Genomic DNA, 12,977 nt, shown 5'->3' on the forward strand with positions numbered 1-12,977 from the left:
AAGCAATTTAATGAAATAATAATAATAATAAAAAAAACTTAATTGTATAATGTAGAATTTGAAATTATTCAAAGCTCTTTATTTTCAGGAATAATAAATCCTAATGATGTGATGATCATTTCTAAAGATTATATTAATGTTCAGAGAAAAATTGCATATGTAATTTTAAAATTAAATTAAAAATTTAATTATGAATTTGAATAAATTTTACGTTTGAATTCGTCGTCTTGTTTAAATTATTTATTTAATTTTAATTAATAAAAGAAAAATAATAATTCAAAAATTTATAAATAAAATATCCATTATACTTTTAATACAAATATAATTTAATTAGTATGAATGATTGATAAAATAAAATTAATTTTTAAAATTAAAACTCTTAGCAAAAATAAAAATAAACGAAACTAATGTGAAACAATCACTGAAATGTTTAATTTTTTTAATTTATTAAAAAAACATAATTACGAAATTTAATATTTTGTTTCAGTTTTTCATCCATCTTTGCAAAAACAAGCTCTACATTACATTAATATGATACGTCGATCCAAGGCGTACCAAGGATTTTGAGAAGATGGATGCTGTGTATACATTTATATTTTATATGTTATTATTCTACACATATTATATTTATTTATTTATATTTGAGAGGATGTGGAGACATGCGATGCATACTATTATATTTGTCTTTATATTTAAAATAGCAAAATTGATTACTTTCGACAGCCAGAGAGAAGCACCTCCTGTATTAATTTTGTATAAAGATTTATATTGTCAGACTGTTAATAAAAGAGTTTTAAAATAGTAAGGAAAGAAAATGTCTAAAAAGCTATTCTATTAATATTTTATATAGTTGAAACTAGTAATGCAAAAATAGAAAATAATAAATAAATAATAATTTGACTGTATTGAAGTTTTAAATTCTCATAAAAGCATGGAATTACGAGTGAATGGATGAAAGTTTGAAAAATCGTTATTTTATCCTTATAATAATACATTTAAAAGAAATATTAACATGAATAAACATACATTGAAATCATCATCTTGACCAAACTATATTTTCGGTATTGCTGACAAGAGGAATTAATTGATCATGCTTATGTTATTGATATTATAATACTTTTAAGAGTTGAAAGTTTCTCGGAAGAAAGAATGATAAATTGTTTTCCTCTTAAGTCCTCCGCTTTCATCTACTCATTATATTATGATTAAAGAAAGTTGGAAGAAAAAAATAAAAAAAGCATATTTCATCCAGGAAAAATTCAAAAACTTTCACTTTTTTTTAAACTAAACTTTGAAAAGAATTATAAAATATTTGAAATTTTCAAAAGAAATTCTCGCAATGAACTGAATATGACATAAATGTAAATTAATTAATAACTAGAAAACATTGAAACGTACAGTAGTAAATATTTATTAAAGTATGGAAAGAACTTTTGAAGTTTTATAATAGAGTTTTTCGAGTAGATTAAAAATTTCGTAAAGTTTATTCTACTCAATTAAAAAATTAGACAGAGGCAAACCTCGGTGCATTAATTAAGTTGTTAAGTAAAGTTTAATTAATTGCAAGTTAAACAAATCAAGAATTCAGCAATTTATCAATTAACTAATTGACGAATAGTTTAAATTAATTTATGCCAGTTTACACAATTTTTAATTTTTGAATAATTTTAATATGAATTACTTATAGTTTTAATAAATGTACTGACCGTAGATATATATATTTATTTACAAAAAGTTGTTTCTAAATAATAAAAAATATACATATATTGCAAAATATATTACTAAATTTATGTTTAAACTTAAAATTTATTCTTCGCTGCTTTTTTTTATCTCTCTCTATTTTTCCACTTCAGTTATGTATCATCAAGATGAATTTGTTTGTTTCCATTTATCAATTTTAATAAATGACGCATAAAAAGAAACGAAAGAACAAAATTTAATTCACTATTCCTCTTATCGTAATAGACCTATCAATCAGTTTAATCTAAAAAATTTTAATAAAAACACTTACTGAACGTAAAGATGACAAAAACGTTATTCTTTATAACGTTTTTGTAATATTAATATTTGAAAAATGTAATAAAAAATGTAAAAATCGACGATAAAGAACGAGATAATGATAGTTACGTAACATGGTTTTTATCATATTTTTCTAAAATACGAACTTTTTTGAACAGAGGAAAAACACTTAACAATTGATAGAAGAGATCATATAACACGTAATTTATATTAAAGCAGGAAACTATTGATAACATGTTTTCTTCATTTAGTTCAATTTAAATAGACTTTATACCATTTTTTTGCTATTTTTTTATTATAAAAAATATTTAGAAAAACAATTTTAAGTAAATTGTTTGATTAAATATTTACTTTCAGTATAAAAAACAAAAATTATTTATTATAAACTAAATCTGTATCTAAAACTACAAAATTATCTATCTAATAAATAAATCAAGCAAATTTTCATAAGACAAATATTAAATTCTATTCGCACGAATAAATAAAAAAGCTTTTATACTTAATCTTTGCCTGTAGGGATAAAAATTCTTATATAAGTACAGTATATAGGAAGTTACTCAGAATATATTAATTATCTTTCTTTAGGACGGAAATACTCGAACCAATATATCCAATCAAATGTCAGAAAATGAAATGAATCTATCTATCTTGTTCACAGAAAGCCTTTTTGGTCTAACAGGGTAGAGAAAAAGCAAAGCTGAACGAATAACTGAAAGAACAGATTCGATTGATGGATAGATATAACTTTATTTAGACAAAAGTGAATTACTTCTGGACTAACTACTAATAACTTGTTTTTCGAGAATAATGCATTTACTACTAAAAGAAGTTCCCTTTCAGGAAAAAAAAACATTATTATAACAACCTTTATTGTTATATAAAATACCAACAATAAGTAAAATTATTAATAAAATATCAAATTCTATTAATAGAAAGCAAAATTTTTATACATGAATATTTTATTCTTATCTTGAAAATTTTAGCTGACCAAAGTATTATTATTTTCTAAGAAATTTATTGCAGATGTTTTCGGACTGTGAATATTTTATAGCTAACATAACTTAAGTTTTAATATCTTGATCTGAATTGTTGCTTTCGCAGAAGATATTACATCCGTGATGCGTATATACATCCCACACAAATAAAATTCCATATTATGACTACATCATCGAAAAAAATCTTTTAATATTCTATTCACGAAGAAAACGAGTCATTTAAAAATTACACGAAAATATACCGATATATATTTTTAAAAAATAATAATATTTGTAGAATAAAACATGTTATGAATAATTATTACTTGTCATAAATAAATTCATTGCATACAATTAAAAATTGGAATTCTCCATTGAAAGTGTAAAAGTAAAAAAATAAAAATAAATCTAAAAAAAATGTATGTATTTTAATGATTTATGTATGAAGTGTTTTTTTCATTCAGACTCTTTAAAAGAAAAAATATAAAAAATTATTATTTGATTTCTTTTATTTACGGGTCGAATATGATAATTAATTTAAGAATAAAACGCAGAATGCAGTATGCTTTTTCTTTAAAAAAAAAAGTAAAAGAATTGTACAAATACTACTGTTTCTTGATTCTTTTCTTATCTAAAAACATTTAAAATGTAATTACAAATGAATGTTATTTAAAAACTTTAAATTATTCTGTACAAGTCATGAATATTGGATTTAGTAATTAAGAACAATCACTTCAACGAGAAAAAATTTTCATATTAAATATAATCGATATATATTATAATTTAAAAAATTTTCTTTTATCTAATAGATTAATCGATAAATAAAAACAAAAAATATGTATTAAAAATTCATTTAGCAACCTAGTTAAAAAATTAAGCTCATTATTTTATAAAAAATAAAGAAAAATTAATAATTTAATATTGATGATTTATTTTATTAAATTTTATTACATTAAATGTCAAATTTATTGTTGAATATTGGAAATATAATTTATTAAATTTAAGAAAAAACAACAAAAATGTTAGAAATATCTTTGAATTTTCATGAACCGAGCCAAAAGTTTAGAAATCGATCAAAACACAAAGCGGTTTTTTAAAACGAAAACTGGTGAAATTCATTTCTGTTCCATTGGAATATGCAATTTTTATTTCTTTCCATATATAAATCATAAAAGTAAATACAGATTTTTGTAATTTCTAAAAGTTATCTCTTTGCAACAAGTTTGTTTCCGTAATATATAAAATTTCAAACAAATCTTTGTATAAAGGAAACCACAAGCAAGAGCATTAATCTTTGAACTTTGCGAAAAGATTAGATAGATGTTTAAAGAGAAGAACGACAACTACAAGCGCACAACGTGTCGAACAATGACGTCCATTAACTGTTAAGCAATACTTTCGTCACCATGGTAACAACTACCCGGTACAACATTAATAGTAATGAAGAGTAATAGACTCAAATCACGTTTATCTAAAAGAGTGAATCGTTTTCATCATCATTTAAGTGATTTATCAGGAATTTCCCGTATTCTGTTAATTGTGAAACGAGTTGTAAACAAACTTGTTGCGAAATTTAATGATGATTTATGCACGTAAATAGTGAATACCTGTTGTTAAAAATGATCTTTTTAATTCTGTATTTATCATCTAAAGTAATTCGAGATATAAACTACGAGTGAAATCATTCATTATCTAAAATAATTAGACAAAATTTTAAGATATAATAGAAGTTATTGTAGAAGACTTATTCGAATCTAATCACGAACAATATTCGTTTCCATTTAATTAGGAAACGAATTTATGCAAATCATGATTCAATACTCGGGTAGGGAAAGTGGTAAACGAAGTTTTCTTAACAAGAATTCATGATAAACAGAAATGACGACTTGAATATAAAACTGAAATTTGTTTAATTTAAATAGTTTTATTAACTGAATTGGTGATGAATAATTTCACTTTTATTTATGGTTACGTGTCTAGAGTGTTTAATAATTAATATTTATATTGAGTTATGTGTTATTCGTGCAACAAAAATCAATTCAGAATTATTGTTTATCTTTATTTCAATTTTTGTGTTTTTAACTTGACATTAAATAAATTTAACGAATAACAACTTTAAATAAAAATTAAATATTGAATGAATAGTGTATGGCCGTCGATAGCTTTTATGGGCTCTGGGATAGATCGAGCCTCTGCCTCTTAGAGACTCCGTTTGCCTTTTTTTTTATTTTATTTTTTTGTACAAATGAAATACGTAGAATGCTTCTTTATAAATTATAAACAACCTTGAATATTTTATATTCTTTTAATAAAACTAACATTAATTAATTAGGAATAGGAACTACTAGGAGCCCCTAAGTTTTTCTGGGTCCGGAGAAAAATTTGTATTTTCTCTCCCTCTTAACGTATAAGTTATTCAATTAACATTCGTAGGTAAAACAAAATAAACTTATAAACAACGTTATTATTATTTGTTTTATTATATGAAAAATACACAAAACAATTTATTTTCATTTAATTTTGTTTACTTTTATTTCTATTTTATTTTCATTCTTTTAATATGTATATTTTTTTATTATCTTTACGGTAGAAATATCGAATCTTGTAAGCATATTTATCAAAATGAAATATTAAAAAATTAATAAAAATAAAATTCGGATGAATAATTTAAAATAATATTTCAAAATCTAATTAAAAATGTTTTAAATTTATGATGAGCGTAATATAATCGATAGTTTATATTATTATACACAGAATATCATCTTTTATAGTGAAAATATGTTCGATCTATTTTTAAAAAAGTATAATAAATTGCTTTAAAAATTCATTTTTTATGCTTTATGTTATATAATAAAATCATATCATTGTTTGAGCTTCTCGTCTTTATTGTTGATTCTAAAAATCAAAAATCACTTTTCTTCTCAAACAAATCGATGGTTTGTAATTCCAAAATCCATTTTATAGTTTGAAACTTGGTGCAGTTTTTCAGGATTACGTTAAATCTATGAGAAATTTTACTTCGAATGGCATTAACTCAATGAACGATGTAAATTCACATTTTCCAAAAATTATTTAACTTTTTTCCCTCGCTTTCTTATTGATACTTACATTGATTTGATTTGAAATACGGTATATTATGTTTGGATGCAAATGGTATTAGATAACATTTAATAAAGAAAAATATTCAATGCTTCTTTAGCAAGCAAATTTTTCAAAGGGAAGCTTACCTACTTTAGATTTCAGTGGAAAATGTCCTACGTTTTAGAAGAAGAATTGCGCTTTATAAATCCGCCATTCTTTAATAAAGTCATAAAAATCTGCAAATAAAAAAAATCAAGTTAAATATTTAGAAGAATAAACTTTATTAAAATGATGTTATTTTAAACATGAATAATTTATGTTTTAATTACTAGAAGTAATCGATTTTAAATGTTTATAAATTATTAATTCTGTTTTAATTCATATTTAACAAAATAATTTCATTGAAAAAAGGATGTAGGTTTATATATATATTTTTTATTATTAATTAAAATTAATATTACCGATAAAATTTAGGCATAAAATTGAAAAAACTATAATAAAAATTGTTTATAAATATTAACTAATGTAATTGTTTTATCGATTATTTTAGACATTGATAGAAGTTTTCTTTCTATCCCTTTTAAGACAAGTGCTCGTATTTCCTGTACTAGCCCAAAGGAAAAAACCAATGATGTACAGTCAAAAGAACAAAAGTAGGACACAAAAATAGTTTTTAACTACAGATAGAAAGAAGAAGAAAAAATATCAAGGGTTGTGGCTCTCTCTTGGTGAGAAAACTGTCATTTAGCTGACAGAAACGGATGTGGGGAGAAGAAGCATGATGTGATGCAAACAAAACGCGAATTATAGTCATTTGGTTGGTTTTCTGACCCTTTCCCTAGGGAAATTGTGATTTACAGATCTTGAAATCCTTCTTGCTTTCTTTCAAATACCAAAAAGGTTTCTTTTTATGGAAATGGATAAATATTGATTGATTCCTAGTCGAAATATCGCATTTTCAACCAATTGCTTTTTCCTGTATTGTTTTCTTTTTAATGTTTGAAGTAACTTTACGTGTTTTAAAATGGTTTACGTATCTAACTGATAAATTAAATAACGAATTAATGGAATGGATTAAAAAAATAATATATAAATTAATCTATTGAAATCAAAAACTGAAACATTTTGCTAACAGATAATATAATGTCTTTGTATATGTAAATACTCAGTTATTTATTAACAGTATAATTTATATATTTTTTTTAAATGTAGGAAAGATGTTAAACGTCAATATGAAAATCCTGTTCTCGAGAAGTTCATTAGAAAATCTGTTTACTATTATAAAAAATGGTAAATAAGCGGATTAAATATTATTTTGTAATAAAAATCTAGTTTAATTTATTAAACATTTTAATATAGGCATAATAGTTATTGAGACGTGTTATTAATCCGTTTTGAAGATGTCCAATAATTACTTTTTAACTTTATTTTACATCTATTTGTTCTTTCATAATAAATAGATTAATATTTTTTAGATACAATAAAAATAAAATAAAATTTTACGCCCGTTTTAAATTATTTCTATAAATTGTCTCATCCTATTCTGACAAGTATCTCTATTAATAGTTAATATTAATGGATATGATGCGAAGCATTTACTATTTAATTCTTTTGATTTAGTTATTATAAAACTTGGAAATATATGTATATATAAATTAATTTAATTAAAAATAATTATTTTTGTATTTTTGTTTAACCCTAGAATTTAGCACATTATAACCGATTCAATCATTTGAAAGTTATCAATTGAAAGCAAGCATGAAAAATTCAACAGTTAGATAACCAGATCTAAATTTTGAATAACTAGAATTACAATTTAATGATAATCAATATGACACTATTCATTACGCAGTTGATGACAGCTTCCTTCCTTATCGCTGACAAAAATTACTAATTTATATTAATGAAAAAATTAATCTGTAATCATCGCTCTCAACTTACAATAAACAAGTATAATGTCAACATATATTTTTAATTTTATAATTCTCCGGAAACAACTAACAGTCTTGATTTGTACTTGTTGAATATTTAATTTTTGTTTTAACTAATTTATTAGTTACAAAATTATTTTTATATCCGTGCATATTTTAAATTAAATTTCTGCATTTTATGTTAATATAGATTTATGAGTTTATTTGATTATCTACTACAAAAACAACCTTATAACGCGCTTTATGCAATTAGAAAGCATACATTAAAATGCTGCTTATCATAATAATAAAGGATACGATCGAACAATTTAAATATGAGTTTAATTTAGACATTAATTTGCATAACAGTAAATAAATTAATATATTTTTTTAATCTAATAATGTTTGGAATTAACATTCTTCCTGATAGAAACTCTGTCTTTATATTGTTATTTTTTTAAATAGTAAAAAAAAGTTTAATATTTTTAATAAAATAAAATTCTGAAATGAAAAAATCTGTGAATTAAAGTATGAATATTTTATTTTGTTCAACTCCATTTTAAAAATTGCATATAATTTAATCTGACATGAAGATTTCAATTTTAATTTAATAAAGAAGGATAATATAACTAAAAAGAAAATATTAAATACAATTCAATTTTTTATAAGATGAAAAGTAATTGAATACATAAAAATATTTTATAAAAAAACATTATTTGAATAAAGAATACTAACATTTAATTAAATTATATTTAAATAAATTCAATTATGTATTTTTGATAATTAATTAAAGTTTATTCTTAAAGGATTTTAGCTGAAGAAACTTCTTAAAAATGAAACGTGAATCTAAATCAATTGATTTTACAGCTAAAGGATAGACATAATAGCTTGAAAGTGTCCAGTTTTCTTTCAAAGTTATTAAACGAAGAGATGTTGTCGGCATCCGAGATAATTTCTAGAAGATGCGGAAGGGCTAAATTGAATTTACAGAATGCAACTAAAAGGAGACATCCCGAATCGACACAAATCTCGACGTTTTATTACCTGGATCTAGGATACGAGAAGAATGCAATCAGGAGCGAGAAAATCTTACGAAAACGAATATCTTATAGGTTTCTATACGGCTACGGGGAAAATCCTTAACGATCGATTCTATTCCTCCGACGAGTATGGAGGTGGTCGGTAACAAAACTCTACAGTTTTTGTAAAAGCTTCGTGTTTGAGGACATGACAAATTACTTTTAGTCTACTTAGTGGCGACTCCAAAAAGTCGGGAGGGTAAGCAATGGTCGGCGATCATTCTGAACAGATCTGCTTCACAATCCCTAGCAATTTCTCAATTTCGTAACAAGATAGATGGTGTAACGGGAGAGAGAATTCGCGCGTCCTTATTCTTGTTATTCGTTGGATGGAACAGCACTTCAATCAAAGAAGTTCGAAGGATCCTATTGCCTCTTTCTCCTATTTAGTGGAAAGATACATTTTCGTTCTTTCCAGTTTTGTCGCCAAGATGAATTGTCTTCTGGGAGAAAAGAAAAATACAAAACAATAAAAAATGAAGAGAAAACGCCTTTCTAACCTACTTTTTAAGCAATCAGTGTAAGATTAAAGTAGAAATTTCCAAATATTGAAAAATCAAATAACAAAACATTCAAATAATTTTTTTGTTTTTTCTCAAAATTTATGCTTTAAAATATTTCTTTGTTATTATAAATATTAGATATTTACATTTCAATTTTCTAACAGAAAATCTACTTAGAACCAAAATTACAACTGAGATGAGTTTTATTATAAAAGCGACTTTTTAATTGTTAATAATAATTTAATAACATTTCACAAAGCTAATTAAATAATTACTACTTTTATTTATCGACATTATTATTCATTTCTACTAAAATAAAATTACAATTATCCAATTAAATGATATATTATAATTAAAATTTACAAAATTATTCTTTATCTCGAGTTACTAATTTCCCGTGTAAATTATTTGCACACAATTTAAAAAGTCAGATACTTTTAAATTTAAAATAGATAATAAATAATTTCGTCCTAATAATCAAGTCCTATTTTATAGATTGGTTAATAAATATAGGTAATGTATAGAGCGCAATATATTTTACGATATTAAGAGATAAACATAAAATATCTAGATGTGTAATATCACAGAGGACAAACAGCAGGTAACTAAGAACAATAGATGTAGTTCAAGGCAGGTCTAGTTGCTTTTTCTTTTATTTAGGGAGGTATTAATATCTTAGTGGACATATTCTTTTCCGATTTCTATTTCAAACGCATCATATACGTGACTGGTTAGAACAATTCCATTTTCCTTAAGGTTTTATGCTGATTTAAAGATTTCGGTATGCATCAGACTAATCTTTCACATTTGGAATTCATGAAGCATGTGATGTTGAATATCAAGCAGGAATAAATGCCATTCAAATCTCGACTGTTCTCTTCTGCTTTTTCCTACTTATATTTTTTTTCAATGTATGTCCATCTTGTGTTATGTTACCGTTCTTATCTTTAAATATCGTAAAGGTATAACCACAAAAAGCCAGACAAATATCTTTCCTTGTAAGATCATGAAATCATGAATATGAAAATTCAATTAATTTAAAAGAAAAGTGAACGAGCGAGTAAGAGAGGGAGTGAGTGAGATCGGAAAACGTTTTTTTTTTTATATATATATATATATTAAAATGAAAATAAGCTATATGTTTTTTATTTAAAATTTTAATAAATTGCGTGTATTGGATGTATATATTAATATTTAAGTTTTTCGTAAAATGTTTCAGATTTGGTTGAATTTTGCCTAAACATCTACCTATTTTGTATGGGCTGAAATGTGTTATTTCGTGAGTTTCGGATAGTTTTTGATGAATAAAATTATATAGAATATGAAAATTTGATAATATATAGTTATCTTAGTATAATTCTGAAGTAAGTTGGAATCTTATGTTTTATTTTATTGCTTTATAAATTCTAGGAGTTGGAATAAAGCCAAAACAGTGAGTATTTAAAGTATACTATGACAGTTGGTATAAGTCAACATTTGGCAAGCGCAGCACATTTCTGACTCGATGCAAATGGAATTTATACATATTTATGTACATTAAAAATTCTAATAGGGCTATTTAAAATAATTTGTAATATTTCGTTGAATGCTAAATATAATTTTTCACTTTTAACATATATTTATACAATTTGATCATTTCATTTCTATTTTTTAAATATTTATTTATTAAATACTATTTAAAAAAACGGAAAAAACCTTTAAAAAATTACCATTCTTTTATAAACTATGCAAAGTTAACAAGATCAGTATTACAAAATACTATTTAATAAGACGTTTTTAAAATTAGATAATTGTATCAATATGCAGAATGTGTTTTAAAAAATTTAATAAATATTATAAAAAATAAGTGAACAAAGAGTTTTTGAGTGAATAAAATAAACATATACGTATTTTTTTAACAGCAAAATTTATTATTGAAGCTAGAAAATTGATAAAACTATGACTTAAAACAAGACTTTGTCTCCAAATCCTTTAACATTTTTGGTAATCTGTCGATAAACACATAAGATCTGATTCCATTACAGACTTTTAGAAAGGTACTTGACGTTGTATCAGAAACAATATCGATTTACCTTAGTTCGATAAAAGAAAAACTAAAAGTAATCAAGTTATATTGGTCCTGTTGAAATTTCGAATTACGTAGAAGGATATCGAGAAAATCGAAATAAATATTTCTATGAATAGAATAGAAAATAAATTATATCGTTTTGTATATATGAAAAAAATAGGATAGATTAAATCATTGAAAAAAACGCATAGATAAGCCTCTTTACTTCGTATCTCTTTCAATTACATAACATTTCAAAGCGAATAAATGCAATTTCTTTATAAAAATACTGGAGGATTTTTAGATTGTTACTATTATTTAGTAACAAAATACAGAAATACACGTTTCTATAATTTTATATTTATTGTTGCTTCAGAACAACCTCGTTTATATTAGAAATAAACACACGATAAAAACTTAATGAAGTTGTAATGTTCTCGCAAATCTAAGCTTTGATTTTACTCCGTTACTGGCCATCCAATATTGATTAGTTTTCTCAGGTCTAGAGAAAACTGAAGAAAGATATGACTTGTCCAAAACAATAACCATCGAAATCCTATGCAATCTTTTCCAATTCGCTTAGCGAGAAATAACAAAATAAATAAGTAAATTCATTGTTTATGTTTTACCTTTATTGTGCGAAAAAAATAATTAGATATAATAAATTATCAAATAAAAACACTAATATTATTCTGTTCAGCTAACGCAAATGTTTTATTAATATGTAATTCTGTTTTTCTTTCTTCTCTTTCGAAAAAAAGTCATTAAATGTTCTGTTCCTTTACCTGACATCGTATTATTTCCACAGCCACCTATTCTCTTATTGGATTTCTTATAAGGCTGTGTAAACTATTTTTTTTCCTTTTCTTTTTCAGTACAGTAAGGCAATACATTCGCCTACTTTTTATACTCGGAAATAATTTTATATTTGTTCTTTCACAACTTACAAGTTAATATAACTTAATTAATTAATTAATTATATTAAAAAACCTTACTTTAACTTTGCCTGAACTTTTCATATTGTAACTTTTTCCACAAAAGCTGAATAAGAGTCTCTTAATAATAATTAAAAAATGATAGAAAAATCATATTTTTGAGCAAATTTAAAGATATTTAATTTGATAATTAAATATATTTAAATATTTTTCACTCAAATTTAATTAGGAATAAAAATTTTATATTGAATTTCTGAAGATTTTAATTTTTAATATTCTATTAAAACAATTAAAATATTTTTTGTATATAAATAACGGAAATAAATTAAATTTAAGAATGAACTACTTTTATTATATTTATGTCTAATAATCTGGAATAAGAATCGATTCTTCTATCTTTAGAAACAAAAATGAAAAGAAAAATTGTAA

The 12,977-nt window shown here is 23.7% G+C and overlaps 1 protein-coding gene across 2 annotated transcripts in view; it reads right to left on the reverse strand.

Moving 5' to 3' along the window:
* Positions 1-12,977, reverse strand: part of LOC136988746 (suppressor of lurcher protein 1-like) — a 210,179-nt gene that overhangs the window by 87,758 nt on the left and 109,444 nt on the right. For both annotated transcript variants that reach the window (XM_067286709.1, XM_067286708.1), the window contains one exon: positions 6,221-6,310. The gene's annotated coding sequence lies outside the window, so the exon portion shown is untranslated. The remainder of the gene's footprint in view (positions 1-6,220; positions 6,311-12,977) is intronic.

This window comes from Centruroides vittatus, unplaced genomic scaffold (genome assembly GCF_030686945.1).
Source record: "Centruroides vittatus isolate TY-2023 unplaced genomic scaffold, ASM3068694v2 scaffold_386, whole genome shotgun sequence".
Classification (NCBI taxonomy): domain Eukaryota; kingdom Metazoa; phylum Arthropoda; class Arachnida; order Scorpiones; family Buthidae; genus Centruroides; species Centruroides vittatus.